Raw genomic sequence first — 24969 nt, 5'->3', positions numbered from 1 at the left:
TTAGAAGATGAGGTCTTAATGCTATTACAGATTAGTTAAACCACTGCCCTTATTTTTAAAAAAGGAGTTGAAGCTGGGAACACACTGTAAATTGAAAATGTTTGTCCACCTACTTCTAATTATTGTTGCAGTAAACAGCAAGTGGTAACTGTGCTTTAAATACTGTAAGGCAGAAACGGAGAAACTAGTAAGCCCCACTTTCCACACTCGAGTCTCTCCAGTCTCACGTACGTTGTATGAATATACACTACTGCCTACTAAAATTGCTACACCAAGAAAAAATGCAGATGATAAAAGGGTATTCATTGAACAATTATATTATACTAGAACTGACATGTGATTACATTTTCACGCAAATTTAGTGCATAAATCCTGAGAAATCAGTACCCAGAACAACCACCTCTGGCTCTAATGACGGCCTTGATACGCCTGGGGCCGGCCTGAGTGGCCGAGCGGTTAAAGGCGCTACAGTCTGGAACCGCACGACCGCTACGGTCGCAGGTTCGAATCCTGCCTCGGGCATGGATGTGTGTGATGTCCTTAGGTTAGTTAGGTTTAAGTAGTTCTAAGTTCTAGGGGACTTATGATCACAGCAGTTGAGTCCCATAGTGCTCAGAGCCATTTGAACCAATTGATACGCCTGGGCATAGAGTCAAACAGAGCTTGGATGGCGTGTGCAGGTACAGCTGCCAATGCAGCTTCAACATGATATCACAGTTCATCAAGAGTAGTGACTTGCGTATTGTTACGAGCAAGTTGCTCGGCCACCATTGACCAGACGTTTTCAGTTGGTGAGAGATCTGGAGAACGTGCTGGCCAGGACAGCAGTCGGACATTTTCAGAATCCAGAAAGGCCCGTACAGGACCTACAACATGTGGTCGTGCATTATCCTGCTAAAATGTAGGATTTCGCAAGGGATCGAATGAAGGGTAGAGCCACGGGTCGTAACACATCTGGTATGTAACGTCCACTGTTCAAAGTGCCGTCAATGCAAACAATGCAAACAAGAGGTGACCGAGACGTGTATCCAGTGGCACCACATACCATCACGCCAGGTGATACGCCAGTATCGCGATGACGAATACACGTTTCCAACGAGCGTTCACCGCGATGTCGCCAAACATGGATGCGACCGTCATGATGCTGCAAACAGAACCTGGATTCATCCGAAAAAATGACGTTTTGCCGTTCGTGCACCCAGGTTCGTCGTTGAATACACCATCGCAGGCGCTGCTGTCTGTGATGCAGCGTCAAGGGTAATCGCAGCCATGGTCTCCGAGCTGTTAGTCCATGCTGCTGCAAACGTCGTCGAACTGTTCGTGCAGATGGTTGTTGTCTTGCAAACAACCCCATCTGTTGACTCAGGGATCGAGACGTGGCTGCATGATCCGTTACAGCCATGCGGATAAGATGCCTGTAATCTCGTCTGCTAGAGATACGAGGCCGTTGGGATCCAGCACGGCGTTCCTTATTACCCTCCTGAGCCCACCGATTCCATATTCTGATAACAGTCATTGGATCTCGACCAACGCGAGCAGCAATGTCGCGATACAATAAACCGCAATCGCGGTAGGCTACAATCCGCCCTTTATCAAAGTGGGAAACGTGTTGGTACGCATTTGTCCTCCTTACACGAAGCATCACAACAACGTTTCACCAGGCAACGCCGGTCAACTGCTGTTTGCGTATAAAAAATCGGTTGGAATCTTTCCTCATGTCAACACGTTGTAGGTGTCACCACCGGCGCCAGCGTTGTGTGAATGCTTTGAGAAGCTAATCATTTGCATATCACAGCATCTTCTTCCTGTCTGTTAAATTTCGCGTCTGCAGCACGTCATCTTCGTGGTGTAGCAATTTTAATGGCCTGTGTGTAAAATTGGCGATTTCTGCCTGACTCCTAAAATAAGAGGTATGATTATTTAATTTACTCAAGATTGTTTGTGTATATGATTTCATCAGTGGCGTGGACTGTTAAAAGTCCCAAATGTAACTTCTCTTATTGCTTGGTTTGTTCGGAACGTACACGGAAGGTAACGGGTAGTGAACGATTTCCCAAATCATGAGCTTCAACTGTCCGGTATTTTTCCAGTCCGTTCAACACGCAGACGTAGTACGAAAGCAGCGGTCGACGATTTAATGAAAAGAATCCGATTTTCCGGAAAAATTTTGAAGTCGATAACCACTCGACAAACAAAATACTCATAAGTGGAAACGGCAGAGTGTTTCCGCACGATTTCATTAACAGATAGCGGGCACTCGCGTCCGCCGCCGCCTAGAGCTGTTTTCGCTCCGCTGACGGAGCCGCCTGGCGCAACACAACGGCGGCCGTGCTGTGTACAGAGCGGTGTGTGTCTCCGGCGGACAGCTCAGTCAGACGGAACCGGCGCTGGCGGCGGCAGCGTGGGCTCAAGTGGGTGCGCGCCGTGTCGAGGACACATTCTGGCGCGCGCGGCCAATCTCCTGATTAAAGTGGAGCGCGCAGCCCAGAACAAACACTGCCCCCTCCCCCCCCCCCCCTCACCAACTCCAGCCTGCACCCTCCCACCCCCCGCCCCCACAATCCAGTCCCCACAGCAAACGTCAGCTGGAGGCGGCGGGGTTGCGCCGGCTCGCGCTTTCTCGCTAGACCTGTCGCGTTTGCACTACAAATGAAGACCTGGCGCAAATTACGTCCCGTCGGCGGTCAACGGGAAAAGTGGTTCCGAATACGCCCGCGGTTATGACTGGCGAAGCGCGAAGAATATCCTTCTCGCGTCCTGTGTCGCACTCTTCGCTTGGGCTGGAAAGTAAAATGGAAAACCGCCTTTCCACGAACCCGCTGCCGATGCGGGGAGGACAGAAAAACTTGGAAGTTAATTACCAACCAGCAGGAATTCATCTGAAAGCTGTCGTTTTCGTGGAAAGTTGGTAAATTTACGTTTTTTGCCGAAGATGAATAGGAAACTGGAATAAAAATAGCTGGGGTCAGTATAATTAAACTTTGATCATGTAGCTCATACCATCCCGATGACAGAAAGTGAATAAGAATGAACGATTCTCTTACAGAAGGTTTAGTGAAGTTTATACTAATGTTTAATGTCAAGAAAACAAAAGTTTTGGTGGCAATTACGCCTGTCTGTATATCTGTACGATTGCCTGTAAGCTTTGATTTTGACATTGATATTGAATATGAAATAAAGAAATTCGAAGCTGTCTTCGGTACCATTAGCAGAACATGTTACGCTATTTCCTATGTTATCCTATGCAAGCGAAAGCTGGGTTATCACAGGAAAACAAGAAAATAAAATGCAGAGAGCAGAGATGAAGTTCCTAACGAAGACGATTGGTTGCACAAAAGAGGAGTGATGTGAAATGTCATTATCAATGAAGAGAACTCTTCCGAAGTAACAGTAATTTCAGGTGTGCCACAGGGGAGTGTCGTAGGACCGTTGCTATTCACAATATATATAAATGACCTTGTGGATAACATCGGAAGTTCACTGAGGCTTTTCTCAGATGATGCTGTAGTGTATCGAGAGGTTGTAACAATGGCAAATTGTACTGAAATGCTGGAGGATCTGCAACGAATTGACGCATGCTGCAGGGAATGGCAACTGGATCTCAATGTAGGCAAGTGTAATGTGCTACTAGTACATAGGAAGAAAGATCCTTTATCATTTAGCTACAATATTCCATAAATTATCTGGGCGAAGGCATTAGGGGTGATTTAAAATGGAATGACCATATAAAATTAATCGTCGATAAGGCAGATGCCAGACTGTGATTCATCGGAAGAATCCTAAGGAAATGCAGTCTTAAAATAAAGGAAGTAGGTAACAGTACACTTGTTCGCCCACTGCTTAAATACTGCTCACCGGTGTGGGATCCGTACCAGGTAGGGTTGATAGAAGAGATAGAGGAGATCCAACGGAGAGCAGCGCGCTTCGTTACAGGATCGTTTAGCAATCGCGAAAGCGTTACGTAGATGATAGATAAACTCCAGTGGAACACTCTACTAGAGAGACGCTCAGTAGCTCGGTGCGGGCTTTTGTTGAAGTTTCGGGAACATACCTTCACCGAGGAGTCAAGCAGTATATGGCCCCCCCCCCCCCCCCCCCCAAAGTATATCTCGCGAAGACACCATGAGGACAAAATCAGAGAGCGATAGAGGTACTCAAGTTGCCCTCCGCCACACACCGTCCGGTGGCTTGCGGAGTACGGATGTAGATGTAGATTCTAGAACAGAATTAAATATTTCCAAATGAAAAAAAAATATCACAAATATCGTGAAGATTGGAGATAACGCCTTATGAGAATTCCACGTCTCAGAATAACCCAGAATATCCTGAACTACTAGCGGAATGGGGAAAGAGATATTGGAAGACTTGAAAGGAAAATGGAAATGATGTTATTTGGGAGTTCGGAACATGCAATAGCTGCATGATACTGATAATGACGACGTCTTGGCATTTAGTAGAAGAAACACTGGAGATAGTTTATATCTTTAACAGTCTTGGCTCCCAGAGTGCTGAGGATACAAACTGCATCCACTAAATCAGGAGACCCCTGCTGGCAGGAAGGCAATGACCAAGTCTGACAATGTTTTAAGGAGAAGGGACATAACTTCCCACGACCAAGATCGCTATAGTAAGAACTATTTTGTATGGATGAGTGACCTGGGCTATACGAAAGGCTGATTGTTGTAGAATAGACTTCCCAGAATCGTGGTGTTACTGGAAACTCCTTCGACGCCGATGGACTTGTAATGTGACCACTTTCTCAGAACTGTCCACTAACGTATTTCACATGATGATATGCAAATTCTCTTGATCAAGTTATCGTTCCATTGCACTTCTCTTTAACTGCTGATGTGGATTACCATCGCCAAAGGCTGTTTTCAGTTCCCTTTTTCTTTGTTTTCCTCTACTATGTAGTACAGTGGAAGGTTGTAAGAGTTGAAAGGTTACGAGCTGGCTGCTCGGAGAGGAATTTTTCGTGCTAAAAATGTTGACACCTGGACGGAGCCACAGCATCAGGTAAAAAGACCAGCATTCGTTGCCATTCTATTTCCTCAGCACACGCTCTCCAGGCGGGACATGGGACATGTTTTCTTCTGTCAAAATAAACTTGTAATTTTGTGCAGCAGACTTTTAGCAAGATAAGAGACCTCTAGCCAGATATGGTTTCTCACAGGGCTTGTGAATTTTTGTTATGGCGCCTCGGAATAACGTGCACCTTAAACTTTCATACTCCAGCTTTCTGATTGTGTTATACCATTATTTCTGGAGAGCTCGCACTTTCCGCTTGTGTCCAAATGCAGAGCATTAAATAGTCCCTTTTGAGAATCATGCCATGGAGTGGCAGACATTTTCTGCCTTCCTCCACATATGAGAGCCCTGTTGGTTCAACATAGAGAAAATCTACAAGGGTAGCAGATTGTTTAACACTGTCACTGGTTTAACATCTTCACTAGTCGGCGATCGGAATTTTTGCCACTACTGTCGAGGATTTTTGTCGGGCGAGGATCTGCAGGAGGCAGTTTCGGACTTCTTCACACAGTAGGACGAGGTGTTTTACCAAACGCGTTTCTTCAACCTGATGCCTCGGTGGCGTGATTGCTTCAATGCGATTTTTCCTGATTGGCATACCGGTCTTACACCGTACAGCTTCGAACGGAAACTTTTGGATCGGCTCTCTTACTTTGCTGTTACGTGACAAATTACCAGGAAGACATAACCATTACATAGTTTACCCTTCTGTTTTCAGTTCAGTTTTATGAAGAATTTTTTATGAACAATACAAATAATATTTACAAATTATTAACTATTTTCAAATGGAGTCTCTGCTAGTGGAATAAAGCTTCGACTTCTTTTAAAGCGTGGGTGAAGAGGTTCCGTTATCTCCGAGCCAGTCAAGCGTAGTGAAAAATTGCTTGAAGGGATGACACAGTTATGATTTCCTGTAGTCTGTGTGTTCATCGTGTGAACCCGAATCTGGTAAAGTGAGTGGATTCACCAGTGAGCAATACTCATTATTGTCCTCAATGCCCGTGCGCTATGTCAGACGTTAAAAACGCTCACGACACCAATCACCACAATGTACGAGGCGTGTTTTTTAAATAAGTACCGTTCTGAAATTAAAAAGGACGTGCTAAGATATCTCAATAATTTTATTTTTACATGGAAGCCTGTACCTTAATGTACGCACTGGCGCCATTACGATCTGACTCTTCCTTGTTTACGTTGTGTACTGAGCGTTTAAGATGTCTCCAATAATCGTGAGTCCCGCCGACTCTGAAGTACCGGCTGTTATAAGATTTTTTAGTGCTAAAGGCCTAAAAGCGATCGATATTCATCGTGAGATCTGTGCAGTTTACGGAGAAAACATTATGATTGATGGAATGGTAAGAAAGTATGTGAGAGTATTTAAAGTTGGCCGCACAAATGTGCGTGATGAACAACGGAGTGGGCGTCCTTCGGTCGTTAATGAAAGTTTGGTGTAGGAAGTGGACAATAAGGTGAGAGAAACCAGACGCTTTACGATTTCCTCCTCGCGGGATGACTTTCCTAGTGTTTCTCGTACTGTTTTGTATGGCATTGTGACCGAGTACTTGAATTACCGAAAATTGTGCGCACGTTGGGTACCTAAAATGTTGACGGATGTGCACAAAACGAAAAGCTTAGACAGTGCATTGTCTTTCCTTGATCGGTACCACAACGACGGTGATGATTTCTTAAGCCAAATTGTTACGGGCGATGTTACATCGGTGGCCTACGTCACACCAGAATCAAAGCAACAGTCCGTGGAATTTGAGCAAGGGTATCGTTTTGCTGCAAGACAATGCCCGTCCGCATGTGGCGAATCAGACCAAAGATCTCATCACATCTTTTCGATGGGAATCTCTAGACCATCCTCCATACAACCCCGATCTTTCGCCCAGTGACTACCATCTGTCCCTGCACTTGAAGAAACACCTGGGCGGTCAGCGTCTTCAGGACGATGACGAAGCCAAAACAGTGATGCAGTGGTTAACAAGTCAGGCGACAGACTTCTACGAGGAGGGTATTCAAAAACTGCTACAAAGTTATGACAAGTGCCTCAATATTGACGGAAATTATGTAGAAAAGTAGATTAAGGTAAAGGCTTTCACATAAAAATAAAATTATTGATATATCTTAGCACGTCTTTTTTAATTTCAAAACGGTACTTACTTAAAGAAAAGCACGCATCGTACAATGACTTCTGATAACTCAATTAGCCATAAGAAATGATAATTAATAATGAGCGTATTTGTGTTGTCGTTATTAGCATATACTTGCTTTACTCATACCTGAAGTACACACAACGAATGGCGATATCATTACTTCGACATTTAAGATTTCCAGAAACTTGAGGCACAAATGATTCTAAACATTTCTGTTTGAAGACCAGACGAATGGCCACTGAACGAAAAGCTACTCTAGAATCCATTAATGGAGTTATACGCACGCTGGTATTGATTTTACGCTCAGATGGACATGCCAATAACAGCACCGGAGCAGAAGATGAATACGTTACTATGAGTCACTGGGAATATGGCACAAGGTAAATACAATGGACGTCATTTGTAAACATTTGTGGAAAGAAAAATGTTGGGTCGAAAAAACGTTGGTTCGAATAGTGGCAGAGAGAGAAATTTTGAAAACAGTTCGTAAAATTTTAATACACGGAGTACACATGAAAGATGCACGGGTGTAACGATAGGTTTCAGAAACGAAAATGACATACGAAACAGTATTACAGAACACAGGCATAGGATTTATGTAGGGCGATTTCGTGTGGACTTCAGAATAATCTTACGTTCGTGAATGAATGAAATTTTCCCCAAGTGTTGCTCCTCATCAAGTATCACCTTCACTGTTTTTTTAAATCTGAGATAAAGTATTTCGAGCAAGTAGAATGTGCACCGACATTTCTACGCGTCCATGTGGTGTTGTTTCTACGATTGAGGTCTTCCTTGAACTTCGCTACAATTTTCTAGCGATGCATCTTCTCTTTACAGAATAGCATCACCTGCGAAAAGCCTCTGTTTCTATAAAGCTGTCTTCAGGAACACCCAAAGTCTTTTATGTCTGGATATTTCTCTCAGGTAAAAGAAAAGGAAAGGCTGTGTTATGTTTGTTAGGAACCTTTGAATCTAATCACAAAGCTGGTCTGATATTCCATACGTTCATACTTCGTTCATTAGGCGACACAGTAGAACTCCATCCAACGTCTTCCGGAAGTGAAGGAACGTAGCATCAACTTGGGCACCGGTATCCACCGCTTTTTGGGTCACATGGACGAACTGAGAAAGATGACTTTCGCGCGAAACCCGTTTGTGGAATCCGTGCTGATTCCCACAGAGGAGATCTCAGTTCTCCAGAAACAAGACTCTGCAACAGATCGACGTCAGCTGTAAAAGCATATACTTCTTTGTGTCTCTTCGTTCTTTTTCTACCACTAGGCATATTTATAGAGTCTTGTATCGCAAGGAAGAGGATGTTGCTATGGGTGGCCGGTCTCCTCTTACTACAACACAAATGCACACGTGGATTATTACGGTTCTTTATTTACTTGTAGTGGATACTTGAGTAGAGTCCAGATGTTGTGGTACAAGGTCATCCATAAGTCTTCTTGCAGACAATATCGGTAATCTTGCTATTACAGACTGTAGTCTCTCTGCTAGTAGTGCTGTAATCACTACCTTTGTCGCTGTGTACTGTCATAGCCTGTTATATGCTCCGCAAGTAACTGTCAGACGCTAAATTGGAAGAGTGAGACAGTCAGGCCATCCAGTCAGTGGATGCTGCCGAAATACACGCTTTAGAGAGGGCGTTGGCGGCCTGTTGCTCGTCAGTTTGTCTGTGGCCTTTCTCGTGAGAGGCGAGCTTGATCCAGCGCCTACTATCGATCTTCGCTTCGTCTTTGCCGACCGGTGTGCTGACGACAGCTTACGTCAGCACTCAGTTACAGTTGCTTTTCTATCCCATGGTCACTTGCTTCGATATCTGTCTTTGTCACTTTGGTGCAATTTTTTGGAGGAGGAACCATGATATGATGTTGTTCAGTGGAACAATGTTGGGTAAAGGAGTTAAGTATTTCAGCTCAAAGTTCCAGAGCCATTTTGATCACAGAGAGTCTGGCAGATGGCTTTCACGCATTACCTGATTCAACACAAGAACGAACCTTCTAAGGACTTTCTGTCACTTCGAAAGATAGTGTTTAACTTTCATATTCACTGAAGGATTTATGCATAGCTCTTCTTACGCTAGTAAGACATTGTTCGGTCCTTGTATGCCTCTGGGACACGGCTACATTTAAGTTTGCACTACATCTCCTTTTGCTTTCGGATCTGTTGTCTAACACGGCTATCCAAGTACTTTCGATTTTTTTCCATCACTTGGAACTTTGCCATTTATGTACAACATTTTCAGTTCTGGATAAAAATGTTTCATGTTGACCACTCGGATAGCTTGAAATCAATTTCTTGTTGTACTTGAAAAGCAGAAATACCTTCCTATCTTTCTTCTTATTCCTACTTACAGACATATTCAGTGACGCAGGAACGGCGGTACGGCTACTGATTTCCTGTTGCACGTTAACTGAATAAAAAGCTTTGGGCCTGTTGTTGACAGTACATTATAGCTGCTACCTTAACGAATCGGTTGTCTGATTAACTGATCAAGATTGCTACAGGATAGGGCATTGAGAACAATTTCATGCGATACTCTGTGCCTACTATCTGCGCCCTAATCACCTGACTCTCCAAGTCTCCCTGCAATCTTGTAGCATGACTGAGAAATACACGCGAACCTGTCTCCAAGTTTTCTCTCAAATATATTATCTATCAATAACTAATAACTAACTGACTAATTACTAACATAAGCAGTTATATGATTTTTATTATTACTGACATAGAATATTTTCGTAGTGAAAGCCAACTGTAGTATTTGCATTCAGTATAGTGTTTTCTGTATTACATCCCGTCCTTCCTCATCTTTAACTATTAAGTTAACAACTTTTCAGTATCAAGAAACTGATAATTCTACCTTTCGTAACAGTTTTTCCACTGCCGCCCTTTTCTCATCTCCTTTTACAGGTACCTCATTTCTAATGAATTAGCTTCTTTATTCTTTCGCTTAATTTCATTTCTGAGCAACCCGTAGTTTCGAGTCTCATCCTTCGTAATATCATCTGTTCTTGGTTGTTGGTTGGTTGGTTTTGGGAAGGAGACCAGACAGCGAGGTTATCGGTCTCATCGGATTAGGGAAGGACGGGGAAGGAAGTCGGCCGTGCCCTTTTGAAAGGGACCATCCCGGCATTTGCCTGGAGCGATTTAGGGAAATCACAGAAAACCTAATTCAGGATGGCCGGATGCGGGATTGAACCGTCGTCCTCCCGAATGCGAGTCCAGTGTCTAACCACTGCGCCACCTCGCTCGGTTCACCTGTTCTCGCTTCATTAATAAGCATGAGTTATGTGTGACCTTTACTCGGCAGGTTCTGCTGTACGAACGGTGTCCTGTCTGGCTTTTCTTACTTCCATTGCCGGCCGGAGTGACCGAGCGGTTCTAGGCGCTACAGTCTGGAACCGTGCTGCTGCTACGGTCGCAGGTTCGAATCCTGCCTTGGGCATGGATGTGTGTGATGTCCTTAGGTTAGTTAGGTTTAAGTATTTCTAAGTTCTAGGGGACTGATGACCTCAGAATTTAAGTCCCATAGTGCTCAGAGCCATTTGAACCATTTTTTGCTTCCTTTTTGTTACACTCCTCTTTTCTCCTATTACACTACTCTCAGCGCTTTTATTTGTACTGCAGTCATTGTTTGGAAGAATTTCCAGTCGGCCACATTTTGTCCTAAATGGTCTGTTTCTGCTACATCTCATGAAGAGTTCATTCTCTCTCTTCCTCGCAAATCCAGTGACTTTGCAGCGAAGTCTTATGCACTTCCACGCACAGAATACCGGTTGGTTGTAATTGAACTGACGGTGTTCCGAGGGTTGCATTGTGGACTGTATACACTGCAGGAGGCTGGAACATCACAGGTAAGCAGTGTGCTCACGAAGTATACTGAAAGATATAACAGTTCCACTCTCTGCCAGCCGAGTGAAAAATTGGCGTTGTAAGCAGACAGAATGTGAATTGCTTCCTCTTTTGACGTCATACGCCGTTGATCTCTGGGCGAGGCGTGTTCATTTGTTTTATGAAGTGACTCCTGGTGCAAGAGGTTAAGTAGATTGAAATTTTCCATACATAACGCTGTTGCTATTGAAAAGAAAGACCGTGAATTGCAAGTAAGTTTTTTTATCAAAACGGCAGCGATAGGAGCACTGCATTTTACTCTGCACAGTGTTTTGAATGCACAGAACTGTCATTTATGGGGTTCTACTCGAATACATGTTGCGCAGAAACATTTACTGTGTTGTGGTTGGCAGGAGAGCCAACACCGTGTTACTAGAGGAAGCCGAAAGGCACGCGTTTTAGCTCACGCAGGCTGGCGTGAGGTCTGGAACAGGACAAAGGAAATTAGAATTTAGAAAAAACGGACGCAGCTGGTGGAATACTTAACTTTAATCCATTAATGGTGAACGTCGCTCTTGACGTTACATGATTCACAGTATCAATAGCAACTGGTAATGGCGCCTTGCTAGGTCGTAGCAAATGACGTAGCTGAAGGCTATGCTAACTATCGTCTCGGCCAATGAGAGCGTATTTTGTCAGTGAACCATCGCGAGCAAAGTCGGTTGTACAACTGGGCGAGTGCTAGGAAGTCTCTCTAGACCTTCCGTGTGGGCGCGCTCGGTCTGCAATCGCTGATAGTGGCGACACGCGGGTCCGACGTATACGAGGTGCATTCAAGTTCTAAGGCCTCCGATTTTTTTTCTCCGGACTGGAAAGAGATAGAAACATGCGCATTGTTTTAAAATGAGGCCGCGTTCATTGTCAATACATCCCAGAGATGGCAGCACCGTACGGAATTTTACCCGCAGCGGCGAGAATGAGAACTGTTTTAAATACTTAAAATGGCGACGTTTTCCTTACTTGAACAGCGTGCAATCATTCGTTTTCTGAATTTGCGTGGTGTGAAACCAATTGAAATTCATCGACAGTTGAAGGAGACATGTGGTGATGGAGTCACGGATGTGTCGAAATTGCGTTCGTGGGTGCGACAGTTTAATGAAGGCAGAACATCGTGTGACAACAAACCCAAACAACCTTGGGCTCGCACAAGCCGGTCTGACGACATGATCGGGAAAGTGGACAGAATTGTTTTGGTGGATCGCCGAATTACTGTTGAACAGATCGCCTCCAGAGTTGGCATTCTGTGGGTTCTGTGCACACAATCCTGCATGACGACCTGGAAATGCGAAAAGTGTCATCCAGGTGGGTGCTACGAATGCTGACGGACGACCACATGGCTGCCCGTGTGGCATGTTGCCAAGCAATGTTGACGCGCAACGACAGCATGAATGGGACTTTCTTTTCGTCGGTTGTGACAATGGATGAGACGTGGATGCCATTTTTCAATCCAGAAACAAAGCGCCAGTCAGCTCAATGGAAGCACACAGATTCACCGCCACCAAAGAAATGTCGGGTAACCGCCAGTGCTGAAAAAATGATGGTGTCCATGTTATGGGACAGCGAGGGCGTAATCCTTAACCATTGCGTTCCAAAGGGCACTAAGGTAACAGGTGCATCCTACGAAAATGTTTTGAAGAACAAATTCCTTCCTGCACTGCAACAAAAACGTTCGGGAAGGGCTGTGCGTGTGCTGTTTCACCAAGACAACGCACCCGCACATCGAGCTAACGTTACGCAACAGTTTCTTCGTGATAACAACTTTGAAGTGATTCCTCATGCTCCCTACTCACCTGACCTGGCTCCTAGTGACTTTTGGCTTTTTCCAACAATGAAAGACACTCTCCGTGGCCGCACATTCACCAGCCGTGCTGCTATTGCCTCAGCGATTTTCGAGTGGTCAAAACAGACTCCTAAAGAAACCTTCGCCGCTGCCAAAAATGTGTACGTCTGCAGGGCGATTACGTCGAGAAGTAACGCCAGTTTCATCGATTTCGGGTGAGTAGTTAATTAGAAAAAAAAAATCGGAGGCCTTAGAACTTGAATGCACCTCGTACTAACGGACCGCGGCCGATTTAAAGGCTACCACCTAGCGAGTTTGGTGTCTGGCGGTGACACCACACACTGTACTAAGCTTCTATTACTGAGTGATGTGACTTCACAAGCTTGTTCATTCTCGCAACGTTTTCCTTCTAGAAGGTGACACAGCACGGTATTGTTAGGTGTACAGTGACATTTGCAATTTATAAGGGACTCCTTGTGCAACAAGTGATCCCAGATTTTCAAGAACGCAACTGTGGAACACCACTATAATTTTCATGTAAGCTGGGCTGACACCATATGTAGCTTGGTAGACGAAATATTTGCTTGGAGAAAACTTCGGTAAAGACCACGTCATCTCTAGACGATTTCAAGATTTATGGCTCTCCGGATCGCCCGACCTAAATCCATGTGATCTCTGCTTGTGGGAATATCTGAAACATCCTGTCTATCACGGATGTATCTGGAATCTTTCTGATCTATTGGATAGCATACGATGACGTATCGCTCAGATTACACTGGACCTCCTGCGAACAGCTGTCGACCACGACGTTTTACTGATGCAACATGTTGCTTATGTGAACCTGTAATAATAAACGAGCCAGAACTATTATTATCATGCGTTTATCGTTCCTTCCCTATTCCTGCACCCTCACCACATTCTGACTGCTCACAGTGCCACCCATTGGCAGGAAGTGAAATTATTATTTTATCAGCATTTTCCGCGAGTGCACCTCATAATGAACATGCCTATGAAGTTTCAGCGTCCTGCGATGTATACATTCCTCACTACTGTACTCGAAACATCCTTAGTTTAATTATAACCACCCAGTAAATACAGTCAGTGATGTGCATTGCATAAATTACATGACCCATTCATGCACACGTTAACTTTTTAATACCTATTGCTGGACCCAGTTTAATCCTTTCCACTGCTCCACTGTTAAATAATTCTCAAAGATAGGATAGCCAATCTCACTTTAAGCTAAGCAACGGGATATTTGCTACTCCTGTTTTACTGATAAATATCCCGTTCCAACGCAGCTGCTTCCAAAAATTCGTCACATCCAGCCACTAGATTAGGAAACACACCCAGTAAACAGTTTTTTCAACTATCCCAATTTGTTCCTAGCAATTCCTGCAGATAGTGCAATCTCCAAACTTATTAGGTTTGCATAGAAACAAATTGTGCTTAATGCCTCAATTAGACATCACCAAACTAGTCAATAGATTCACATTGTGCTACGAGATCTGTGCCCAAAGACCAACTGATACACTCGTCCACAACACCGGAAAATAATTAAGGTGAATTCTACGACCCCATAGAGGAATGATGCTCCAAATTCCTGCAGGAGCAGAAAATTTTTATCGCAGCGAGGACCTGTCACTTCTCATTTGGCCACTTGATGCTGATGATGGTGATCCACCGTTCCAATGGCGACTTTAAGGTTGGTGGCTCCTTTGGAGCTCATCGAGAAGAGTTGCTGTATGCTCGCACTATGTTTCATCATCTCCCTTCTTTAATCACTTCGTACACAATCATTACACTATTCTGCATACACACGTCCATTACGGTCAGCTACACTTATCAAATTCACTTACGCACAGAGTTCTCACACTTAGCAAAGAAGTTGCCTGCAGGTGCGAAGGATAAGGAGAACTCTCCAATTAGGTGGCTGAACGTTCCCGTCCGGATCTCTCCACGCCCTGCAATTTTACTTTTACTGTTCTCGATTTCATCACAGAACACTTACATATCATCTTCACTGCACAGGACTCACAGAAAGCCTTCTCACCTACAGGATCTTAAGAGCAGTTTTTTCTTCTGCCTGCGCGTCCCCTCTTGGGGGACTGAGATTCCTTAACTTCGGCTAATGCTAGGACACAGGAGTGTTGTGATGGCGTAGGGCTCCGGGTTGGACAGTTTACCCGGCTGGACGAACTTGGATTACGATTGTGGACTGGGGTGCAAGCCATGTGGATCACATTTTGTGATAGTCTATACCGACGAGACCGCTCTGCTGACTTCGCATTCATTTACACGAGTGAGCTGATTTGACCTGTGTCAACAAACGTCCAGCGACAAAATCTACAGATTTATCGATTGGCTATTTCCTGCTGTTACTAATAGCATTCCTTGGCAAAGTAGAACTTGCTGACAGGGCTTCTCAAAATACTACTTCCATAGTGCTGGAAAGAACCTGTCATAATAGTAAGGTCACTAGTACTTGAGACAGAGTAGTAGACTCCAACCACAACTAACTTCAAAGGTTAAAAACTATTCAACAGTCAAGATCGTACTTTTTTTTGTTATCTAAGTTCACCCTTCTCAACAGACTATGCTGTCATCTTCAGGTCTTAAAATCGTTTGTCGTAAAACTCGTTCATTTTACGCTGACCTCACACAGAAGATGTCTATCTATATCCGAATCCCGCTCCAGCTACTGCCGGGTCTGGGTGCTGACGAGTCCTCTCCATTTGGCTCGGTCCTCCCACCACTTTTCTTCCTCCACTTGCTGCCAGGTCACACCTCTCCTTTCAACAGATATTCTCACTCCCATTTTCCACCGTGTTCTTGGGCGCCCTCTAGGTCGTTTCCCATCCATCTTTAGTTCTTCCATAGTTTTGGGGAGTCTCTGCCCATGCATCCTCTTAACATGCCCATACCATCTTAATCTCTTTCTTTCAATTTCTTCTCTCATACTTTCTTGTTTGAGGTCCTTTCTAATCTCTACATTCCTTACTCTGTCCATTCTTGTTTTTCCCTTTACTGCTCTGAGAAATTTCATTTCCCCTGCTTGCAGTCTGCTCCAGTCCCTTTCTTTCATTGTCCATGTTTCTCCACCATAGGTGACAATAGGGAAGTAATAATTCTTATACATCAGGAGTTTTGCTCTTTCTGGAACTTCATTATTCCAAATCAGATGTTTTATTGTTTGGTAGAAATTGCCTCCCTTCTGTAACCTCCTATTAATTTCGTTAGTTATTCTTCCATCCCTAGATATTTCACTCCCTAAATAAGTGAAACTTTCTACCACTTTGAGGGGTTCTCCATTCAAGGTAATATTTCCATTGATTCCTTTCTCTCTTCCAAATACCATTACTTCACTCTTATCTTTATTTATTCTTAATCCATACCTTTTCATTATTTCCTTCCACGCATCAAGCTGTAACTGTACATCTACCTGTCAAGTAGATAAAAATAGCACATCATACCTTGTGAAGAGCCTCGCGGACAATGTGAAACATACATATAACTGAGGTACCACTGAAGGTACGGGAAGAGAGCGTAGATACAAAGCGCGGAAGCACTGTCTCAGGGAGATGTGTGAAAACTAAAGAACTCCAGAGGAATTCAGAATGCGTTAAGAAATTTTGTTTCCTGGAGAAAAAAGGAGGTTGCTTATAAATAACGATCGCCAGAAGGTTCTTAAACGAAGCAAAACTTGAGACTGTCCAGGACTCACGTAGGGACAACCGTTACTGAAAAGTGTTGTTTGGCTGCTTTCACAGCAACTGAAGAATCCAGAAAAACGTCGAAAGAAGGTGCGACCAACGCTGGGAACAGCCTCGACAGTTAAAAAGTTAGAAAGACGCCAATTCTCAAGTCACACACCAAATCCAATAGAAAATATCCATCGTGCACTGGGAGGCGATGTCATGAAACAGTGATCAGTCATTGGGCGGGATTGTATATTTAGTCTGTCAATGGCAACCCCGAGAGGTGGAAAATTTCGTGGAGCCGTTGAATTTAGCAGAGGGAGGAGAAGGAAGTGAGTGGGGGAGACAACGCAGAAACAACAGACATGCAGGTTCTTCCAGCAATCGCCTGCATCCGCCTCACGACACCGTGATACCGCTGCTTCTTCTACGGCAACACGGTCACTTGGACGGGTCGCTGATGAGAACTACCGACCGACTCGCAGTCTCCGCTAAAAGACTATGCGCCATACCGACCCAGCGTCTGCTGACATCACCACCGCACGACGAATAACCAATAAGAATGGTGAGACGCTTTGTTTTCCTCTCCTTCCCCTTAACAGATGCACCGTGTCCACGTCCAGTCAAAGCGGCCCTGAGATTTGTAATTTTATGTAGAAAAAGTGCAGTGACAAAATTCAATATTTAATATTTTATTTATTTAAACAATCTGTTCCATTCGCTTAGCAGTCCTTTAATCTCGTAACCTTTTGCTGTTTCAGTTTCCTTGACTACTAACGTCACCTAATCATTGCAGACCAAAATAGAGCAATGTAATTATTAATATGCATGTTACTTTCTCTAAGAGATCAAAAGAATTCTTAATTCACTACATGTTTGCTAATTTTCATGCTACGTAACATCACAGAGAATTTTGGAGGATGTACTACATTTTTGGCGAACAACGAGGGGCTATCACATTGGTAATTTGCACACTGTGTTATATTAAAGATTTATGAAGGGCGCACTACATTTATGGCGCCCAACATGGCACACTATAATTAGTAATCTGCATGTCATTTCATGGCAAATAGAATGAGCTAGTTGTCCGCATTTATATTCTTAACAATACCAACAAGTTTCCCAATTTACTGATACCGATGTTATTACAGCAGGATCGTGTGTCCAGAAATCTTCGTCCTTTTCTTCACATTTGGCGATATTATTAGCTACCGAGCGACAATGTTTCTGTCATCTGTTGTCCCTTTCATCTCAGGCAATGATTTGTTCAAGTGGAAAATTTAATTATCATGCCACGGTTCGTAACCGCCACTTGAAACGTCGGAGGGGTGTTGGGGCACATTTTCTCGCACAGAACCATGCCTAATAAAGCACTATGATAACTGAAGAAACCTCTGAGTTGGCGACAGCTTTCCTAATGTCCCACTTTAGTTTGTCGATCGCACTGTTCATACTCACCAGGTCTCACATTACTTTCAAAGTTTTGATTGGTGGAACATTACTCTTATTCACCTCCTGAGAACCCGTTGTGGAAATCCTTATCCGGAGAGATCCAATTGGAGACGTATTTGCTTTCCGAAAGTTGTGCAAATCAGGTCATCATCTTACGAGTATATTAAAAGGCAGCACGCTTAAGAAATGGAAACCTGTAGACATTTACAGATGTATGAAACGTCTCATATTGCCTGAAATGGAGTTACGAATCCTATCATTCAAGTTTGGACAACAGAATAGCTTAGAGTCCTGTTTATTTTCATTTTGCATTGACTGATTGTTCTATCGGTTCGAGGTAGAGTATTGCATACATTATGAACGAAAACACACTCAGTGCAGTATTATACAAAATTAGTATTTATTTCAAAACTGTTTTACGGCTATTAGTCGTCATCAGGTACAAAGGTAAGTACCTCCTGCAGTGAAATTTCGTTGGATCAAAGATTTAGACTAGTGCATCTACGGAAAAATATCTCCATTTCATAGATGAAAAATGTTAGTAGAAGGTTTATGACGAGGGATTATTTCAGTGAAAATGAGATGTAAGATTGTTTAACTAAGATAAAATACACGACGCACTAACTAGTGAACTACTGGACACCTTTTGCAAAATGGAAAAGACAGCATTCCAGCTTTGTAAATGTGTGGAATATATGACGTTACTTGCAGTTGTGGCAAATTCTATGCAGATCTGCCTGGCAGGGTAATACGAACCCGCTTGCAGGAACAGAAGTTGGAAACTTATAAAAGCAGGCTTTACTTGTGCAGACCACCTGCTTAAAGAAGGCAATAGTTACAAGCTCAAACATGAAGTATTAAATCATATCCTTAAAGAAGGATGATGAACTATCTTTTAAATAATGGAAATTGGTAACCATATGTCCATCATCGCAAGTTTAGTACAGAATGACCAAACACAGTTCCCTTACTTGCCCCTTCTAATTGCAGATATTTCTCATAATCCCATCCAGCCACTGTTGTAAATTACCCCCCTTACTCACGTGGCTCATTTTCCTTATTTCTTTTGCTGTAATTTCTCTTGTGTTAAAAAATCTCACCGTGTATAATCACAGCTGTTTCACTTACCTGGTTAATATCACTAGTACGTCTTATCTGTTTGTAATGTAGGACACATTTAAGGCAAGATTGTTTTGTTCAGCCACACCTGTGCAACATCGCACGTAAGTTCACTGTATAATTTATTTTCTCCTACGAATAACTGTTTTGATTATTATGTAGTTCACTAGTTAATGTGTCACATATTTTATCTTAGTTAAACAACCTTACATCACACTTACACTGAAACAATCCCGCTTGTTTTATTCCTGAAACTAACATTAACATTTTTCATCTCTGGAAATGGTGATACGCTGTATATGCACTCGTTTAAAATTTTTGATCCAACAAAATTTACTTGCACTACAAACTCATCTTTGTACCTCATGATGGAGTAACAACCGAAAATCCGTTTTTGGTATAAATAATAAGTATTGCAGAATATTACACCAATGTTGTGTGTATTTTCATTCATAATGTAGCACTATAATGATTTCTGTTACCTCTTTTTGCATTCTGTTATACTCCATTTGATTTCTCTTTTCTGCCAAAAAGTATTTTCTCCCGGTGAAAAACTCTTGAGCCTCATTAAATATTTTTAATTCTCCTCGGCAGGCTTCACCAGCGCCTTAAGAAGAGGCTGTGAAATGCAATTTTTCAGCCCACTTTCAGCGACGGCTGCTAATTACGGGCAGCGTCATTACGGGTTTTTAAAATCATGGAGGCGCTACGCGACTCTGGATCGTTTACTTCAGGTAGCTAATTGGAGACGCCATAGGATTCTCAATTTCGCCCTATCGTAATAATGGCACAGAACTGTTAGATAGTCGTTGCTAATATGAAACCAGTGGTGGTAATTACATTATATACTGTAGAAACACTGCAAGGTATATTACGCAGCTTTACGATACAGTTCACAAAACTTTCGATGAAAATTCGAATAGGAATTAATGAAATTCTTCCTTAGCCAGCAGAACGAGAATACACAGCTGCGTTCGAACGTAGCTGCCGATTTCGTCAGGCTCTGATAGGGCAGGGAAACTGGCATGTCAGTTGAAAAATGGAAATACTTAAGTTCTCATTTTTCTCCACACGTTATCACCTCGTGCTTATATTTTCGGCTCTGCACAGTTGAAATAGTCGGAATCTCCGGTAATCTGTTTCACTTGTTTAAGGCTTTGGCTGCCTTCAAGGCTTTCCTTCTATACTGCTCCTTCCGGCAACAAGATTATGTATTTCTGCCTACTCCACCGAGGCATTCTTCTGATAATGATTACTGAATGAGCTTCCTTCTTTCAAGTTCCTGTTCGTTTCGTATCTTATTTGACCACTAAAATTTTTATATCCTCCTGTAGGATCATATAGCACTTTCACGTTCAGTTTTCTTCATGAAGAGAAGTTTGTGGAAATTTTCACAGTTTTCCATTCCAGGATTTGTTAGTAAAGGTGGTCTGAATTGTTATCTCCTTCGTCAATACATCGGTACGTATGCGACAGCATGTGCTACCTAACATGTTAAGAAATGTCGCGATTTCTTCCGAGGCTTATACCATCTATTCCATTGGTGGTAGAAAGGTAGGGTCAAATGTTTTGGATAACCCTTGGGCTAGGAGCCATTTGTATAGTCTAAATAAGGATCCTCTTAGTGGGGCTATCCAGAACATAGGGTCAAAGTTGGAATATTGTGAACTTCGTCCAGGTTAGGCACTTGGGCAAACAGATTGGTGTTCTTTGTGTTAGATGTGATCTACGGTGGCCTTAAGGCGCTTGTGAGGTATTATTTACTTCAAGCGTGTTTCCTGACAGAACCCGAAGGACATGATTTTTGTGTGCCAAAACCGATCCGCAGATTCCAAGATGGCCATGCACAGATAATGGTTGGCTATTTTAGGATCTATTCCTTAGATCCCGATCTGAAACAAGCCTCCAGACTTTTCTTGTTATCTTTTTCTGTTTCAGAGATACAGATCTTACCCTACTTATGCACGCAAAATACGCACGTAAAATGCAGTATGAGGCAAAAACGAAGTTTATAAACTGATGTAGTACGGAGAAATACTCGTATGACTCTGTTCTGTTCCATCGTACTTTGAAAAGGCTGTCTTACACACATATTTCAGAAGACAGACAGGGCAGATAAATACAAGAACTATCATGCAATGAAAGCTAGTGGATCGAAGTGGCTTACTGGAATAATTAATTACAGAATAGAAAAGAAAATCGCGGATCTGTTAGATAAGCAACAGTTTGGATCGCGAAAAGTAAAGAAGCCAGACAGGGAGTACTCGCGTTAATTACAAATCTTTAGGACAAGTGTCTGAAAAACAATAGAAAAAAATAAAACTTAAAATAAAGAAACAGTATCTTAAACTGTGTGATTTGCTGTTTATAATTCGTCATTAGACAAGCGTATTTATTTTCTTCAGTACAGTTGAAAAAAATTTAAATTTGAAATTAGGTGATATGTTGGTTAACATTCCATAATTATGAGAGTATCCTCCGAACTTTTTTTCAGTACAGAACAATGTCATTCCTACAGGCGTTAAACAGCGGTACTGCATGATGGCTATGGATGTTTCTAACGTTACTGGGATTTCTGGGGTTGAAATCGCAACACAGTATGCCGGGAAGACTTATCAATCAATTTTCTCGGCATCCTTCGGACTTTGAGAAAGATCGATCCACCGTCACAAGGGACAGGGAGCATTGTACTGACAGCTCACACAGACATTTGGCTACGGTGCAATGACTACAGAACGAACGGTAACGAGATGGGCTCAGTGCAAGAGCGTGGCAGCAAGAGTAGACAAGAGAGCGTCTAGAAGATCCACGGCACTAGAAAATTATAACATTATTCAACTGTCTCTGACTGACAGACAAATGACAGCCGCTAAAATCCGGAGTAAGGCTACCGGCAGAGTGGTACCATAACCCGTCGGGAAGAGTTTACTGTTAGCTGGACTGAGATCTCGGATTACCATGCGTCATTTATAGGTGACACCTTGCCACAGACAGCAGTTTCTGGCATGGTAAGACCATCTGGGATATCGAGTGGCAATCTGTGGTGCTCAGAAATGATACTGGCTTCTGTTTGTGACGGGCGGATCGAAAACCGTGTGTGAGTAGAGAAACGTTACAGGAGGTAGGGATTATTGAGACCCATACTTGAGCTCCTCAAGTCATGATGTAACGAATAATAGGATACACCAAGAGGATTTATTTGACTAGACTGCGATTCTCGAGACTTATACTTCAGTTCCTCAAGTCATGGTGTAAGGAGCTATTGCACATGACACAATGAATAATCTGTGTTGTTGAAAGAAAAGTTTAATTCCGATTCTCGAGACCCATAATTCAACTCCTCAGGACGTCATTATGTTAGGAGCTATCGGATATGACAACAAGACTGAACTGTGTTGTTCAAGGCAGTCCGATGAGTCTGAGGAAAGAAATCATTCCACCAGACTGCATTTTATAATCGTACTTTATTCAGCATTACTTTCGGGAATGGTCCGCTGTGAAGAGCATTTTTAACGGATGTGGATACACTGTTCTCCTCTCACCTTACAAAAATCGCGTTCCACGTGTATTTTGCGTAGCAAGATCGTCAAAGCATGTCATCTCGCGTAATGTAGCCACGAAACATGTCTATTCACAATTGTGCACGCTCACTCTCAAAGCATGTCTCAGTAGTTACACTGGATATGTCGAAGGCATTTCCGATTTATGATAAAAGGAATACTATAGTTTGTTTAACACCGGTCGTCGTTAAAATAAAGGAAACTACAATATACTTGGCATCATTCATCTTGAAAATGCCAGTTGTCAACAGAACGTCATACAGTTGCTGAGAAAAGCATCGAATTACAGTCTAGTTACAGGCACGTTATATATCATAAGAGGACTTCTTTTTATTTCTTAATTCAAACTGAAAATTCATCAACAGCTTACACAGCCGACACAAGTTGCTGAATCATTCCCAAGTCTTTGGAAAAAATTTTCCTGTATTGGTATGAGTGCATGTAATCGCGTATGAATTTCAAAAAAGAATACCTTGAGAAGTAGTAAAACAATGTCTACAAATAAGCTTTTAGTTAATTGATTTCCAAAAAGCTAAAAAATTTACACAATTTCTGGGGAAGGCAGCCATGTCTTAGACACATTCAGAATAACAACACCCAATAACGATTTAAATTATCGTAAAAATTATAACAGTTCAGGAAGTCAGGAATGATGACTTGTTTCCAAAAACCGCACAGCTGCATGTAGATTTTTTAAAATTCGTAACACCTGTGGCAGATCAATACAGATGCATCTTCAATTTTATATTGGTTATATTTTCATATGATTTATTACGACCGTCCACCAATGTGGTCTGACTCTTAACTTAAATAAGTTACAGAATACTGGAGCTCCGTAATTTTCCACGTACATTACGAAAATATAGCCATTATAAACCTGAAAACGCATCTATATTGACGGAAACCATAACTGCGAACAAAGCACCTTCACACAGCGAGGCAGCCTTTAGAGACACCTCATCATTGTTGAGTTTTATGATTGTAATAATTTTTATGATAATTCAAATGGTTGTTGAGTGCTGAATGTTTTCTACTTTTATTCTAAAAATTTCAGTTTCTAACAAATTGCTAATGTGCTAATCAGGCCGAAGACTGACTTGACCCTACTCTCTACATCAGCCAATCCTGTGCAAGTCTCTTCATTTGTGGGAAACTACTGCTACCCACATCCATTTGAACTTGCTTGATGGATTCAAACCTTGACCTCCATCTACAGTTTTTACGCCCAAACTTTCCTACAGTACCATTCCGACAGGTTCTTAGTGTTTCAGAATGTGTCCCTTCAGTCGATCCCCTCTTTTGGTGAGGCACGAATTCCATTTTCCCCACGTCATTTCAGTATCATTTAATTTGTTACTCAATCTCCATGATTCTGTACCTCGACATTTCAGGTGCTTATATTCTGTTCTTGTCTGAACTGCTTATCGTCCACATTTCGCATTCGTAGCCTTCATACAAATACAGCGTTTAATTTTAAATTCAAAGTTAACAAATTACACTTTTTCGGAAACGCTTTTCTTCTTATTGCCAATCTGAATTTTATATCCTCTCTGATTCACCCATTGTCAGTTATCTTACTGGTCAAACAGCAAAATTCATTGACATTTTTAAGTGTCTCTTCCCTAATGCAATTCTTTCAACAGTAGGTGATTTATTTCGACTGCATTCAGTTAATTTTGTTTCACATTTGTGAATACTGATCTTATAACCTCTCTTCAAGAGACTGCCCATCCCATTAACTGCTCTTCCAAGCCCTGTGCCGTTTCCGACAGAATAAGAATGTCATCAGCAAACTTCGTAGCTTTGGTCCTTTTCTCTAAACTTTAGCCTTCTTTTAAATTTCTCTCTCGAGTCTTTTCCTGCTTGCTCAATGTACTGATTATACGTATCGTTATATTATGTTTATAACCTTGCGAACGTCTAACCTTCCCATAATCCATCTTTTTAAACAATAGTTTCGAAGTTACTGCAAAACAGTGAGTCCCAAACGACTTATAATACTGCCACACGACTCGCAATCACGTTAATCATGATAATATTATGACACCACGTGTCGAAAGGCCCTGTAATAAAACGGAAGTGTGCTCCCAAGTCTGTTGGTTAATGAAAGCGCTGCCAAGGTATATTGCAGGCAAAGCATCTTTTGCGTACGCAGTCAGCCGCCGCGATAGCTGCTGGTAACCACCATGCAGCCTGCACGGGACGTCTCGGCGACGCCGGTAAGTGAACGCCGCCGCTATGACGTCTTGCACTCCAATCTCGCCGCTAAATTCGTTCCA

At 42.6% G+C, this 24969-nt stretch overlaps 1 non-coding gene across 1 annotated transcript; it reads left to right on the top strand.

Annotated features, from left to right (window-relative positions):
- The first annotated feature begins 438 nt into the window (after positions 1–438).
- Positions 439–522, top strand: Trnas-gga (transfer RNA serine (anticodon GGA)). Its single transcript is given in 2 exon segments — positions 439–478; positions 488–522. It is a non-coding gene; the product is annotated as a tRNA-Ser (tRNA).
- The last annotated feature ends 24447 nt before the right edge of the window (positions 523–24969 follow it).

The sequence above is a fragment of the Schistocerca cancellata genome, chromosome 8 (genome assembly GCF_023864275.1).
Source record: "Schistocerca cancellata isolate TAMUIC-IGC-003103 chromosome 8, iqSchCanc2.1, whole genome shotgun sequence".
Lineage (NCBI taxonomy): Eukaryota > Metazoa > Arthropoda > Insecta > Orthoptera > Acrididae > Schistocerca > Schistocerca cancellata.
The sequence above is the reverse complement of the archived record's forward strand: the minus strand, read 5'-3'. Positions and strand labels throughout refer to the sequence as shown.